A 2,155-nucleotide genomic window follows, 5' to 3' on the forward strand; every position below is an offset into this window, starting at 1 on the left:
TCCACACCACAATGAAAAGAGTACCCCAAAACCAATGATCACATTAGAAAATATGAGGCTCTGGTTTATTTGTTGACAATGTCATAGACGAACCTCAATTCTTTGTCTAACCATTTATTTACCTTTTACTTTATTTTCTAAACTTTATTTTTTTGTTCTTGAGAATATACACAGCAAAACATACACTAATTCAACAGTTTCTATGTGAACAATTTCATGACATTGGTTACATTCTTTGGGTTATACACCTCTTCTCACCCTCCTTCGCTGAGTTGTTTCTCCCTCATTAACACAAACTTATTATGTCCTATGGTTCCTAGCTAATCTTTTGAGCTGGCTCCAGTGGGTCTAGAGTCAAGGAGAATTTGAAATTCTCCTATTTACCTTTTAAGATTCAGCTTAAGTATTAGTCCTCCTAGGATGCGTAGCTCCACACCCTTCCAGTACCAACTTCCCCTTCTATCATCTTTTGGCATGGTACTTACCACCCTGTATTTAAATCATCCATTTATTTGAAAGTTTCTCTCCAGTATTTCAGCACTTTGAAATTAGAGGTTATTTCTTATTCTATAAATTCCTCACACCTACTATGAGTCTGTGTTTAGTCAATATTTGGTTGATGGATTTATGAATGAATGTTTGCTTTATGTATGTACTGTGATTGCTGTTTTTTACTTATTTTCCTGAAAAATGATCATTAGAAAGATGTCTATGAAATTTGGAAAGGAAAGCAGACAAACTTACCAAAACACCTAATATTCTTAGATGAAGAATTCACTGGCTGCAATAAAACATTGTCAAATTTAGGTTTTATGATGCTCGTTTTAAAAAGGGAAAAGGTTAGCATAGTGCTAGGTTTAATTCCAGAAGTACAATTGCAAATCTTGCTATATTTGAAAGAGAAACTGAAGAATTTAGAATATGTAAATCAAATAGGCAGGATTTCAGAGCAGCATAAAAACAGATTATTAGAACAATTACTTTTATCAGGTAATTAGAGAAATGTAGAAGTCTCTGTTCAAAGAGGAAGAAAAATAAGGGATGCAAGTACATGTCATGTTGTTGGGCTCTACTTTATTGTGCCTCGCAGATATTGCATGCTCTATAAATTTGACGGTTTGTGGCAGCCCTGGGTCAAGCAAGTCTAGTGGCCAGATTTTTCCTACAGAATGTGCTCACTTTGTGCCTTTGGGTCACATTTTATTAATTCCCACAAGATTTCAAATTTTTCAAAATGCTATTGCACACAATAGACTACAGAATAGTTTAAATAAAACTTTTATATACATTGGAAAATGAAAATTTGTATGAATCACTTTACTTTGATATTTGCTTTATTGCAGTGGTCTAGAGTGAAACCTGCAATATTTTTGAAATATCCCTGTACTGTTAGCTTGGATTATTGTTTGGGGTAGGGAGAGGGGTTGCTTTTTAATCCCAGGGAATTTAGAAACCAGCATATTTATATGTACTGGGGGAAAAAAAAAATCAAAGAAATGACAACACATTTCTCTGTGGAAAAACAAACAACTTTTTGAACTCTGATAAAGAAAAGATTATATGGAACTGTCCTAATTTATTACTATTATTAACAAATATGAGAGTAAATAAAACAGTATTGTTACAAAATCATAGAAATCTTTATTAAAAACATAAAAATGTGAAGCCATTGCTTCTCAACATATCCCCCCATGTATGTCTCTACACTTCTAACAGCCATGTCTCCATTTCTCTAACCCTTTCCTAAAGAATTCTGCACTTTGTGATTTTTACCATGTCTAAGCATGTGACGCTATAGGATAAGCACTGGACCACAAGACCTGCTTATACCACAAGGTTGGCAGTTGAAACCTACTAGCGGCTCCTTGGAAATACTATCTATACAGGGGTGCTATGAGTCGAACCAACTTGACAACACTAAACAACAAATACAATAATGCATAAAGGAGACTAAGAGTGAGAAGCCAGAGAAATAGGAAGAAAGCCAAGAAGAGAATCATGTCACAAAAGGCTTTATCTGGCTAGGTGGTCTTCTTTTCCAAAGGAATCTACAAAGAGCATACAATGTTGCAAAGAGGTCAAGGTAAGAACGGAACTGTCAACTAAATTAAGTATATACTTGGCAACTACACTTAATAACAATGACAACAAACTT

The 2,155-nt window shown here is 34.4% G+C and overlaps 1 protein-coding gene across 3 annotated transcripts in view; it reads right to left on the bottom strand.

Annotated features, from left to right (window-relative positions):
- Window positions 1-2,155, bottom strand: part of MUSK (muscle, skeletal, receptor tyrosine kinase) — a 153,820-nt gene that overhangs the window by 1,834 nt on the left and 149,831 nt on the right. The gene's annotated exons all lie outside the window — the stretch shown is intronic.

The sequence above is a fragment of the Chrysochloris asiatica genome, unplaced genomic scaffold, assembly GCF_000296735.1.
Source record: "Chrysochloris asiatica unplaced genomic scaffold, ChrAsi1.0 scaffold00069, whole genome shotgun sequence".
In the NCBI taxonomy this organism is placed as follows: domain Eukaryota; kingdom Metazoa; phylum Chordata; class Mammalia; order Afrosoricida; family Chrysochloridae; genus Chrysochloris; species Chrysochloris asiatica.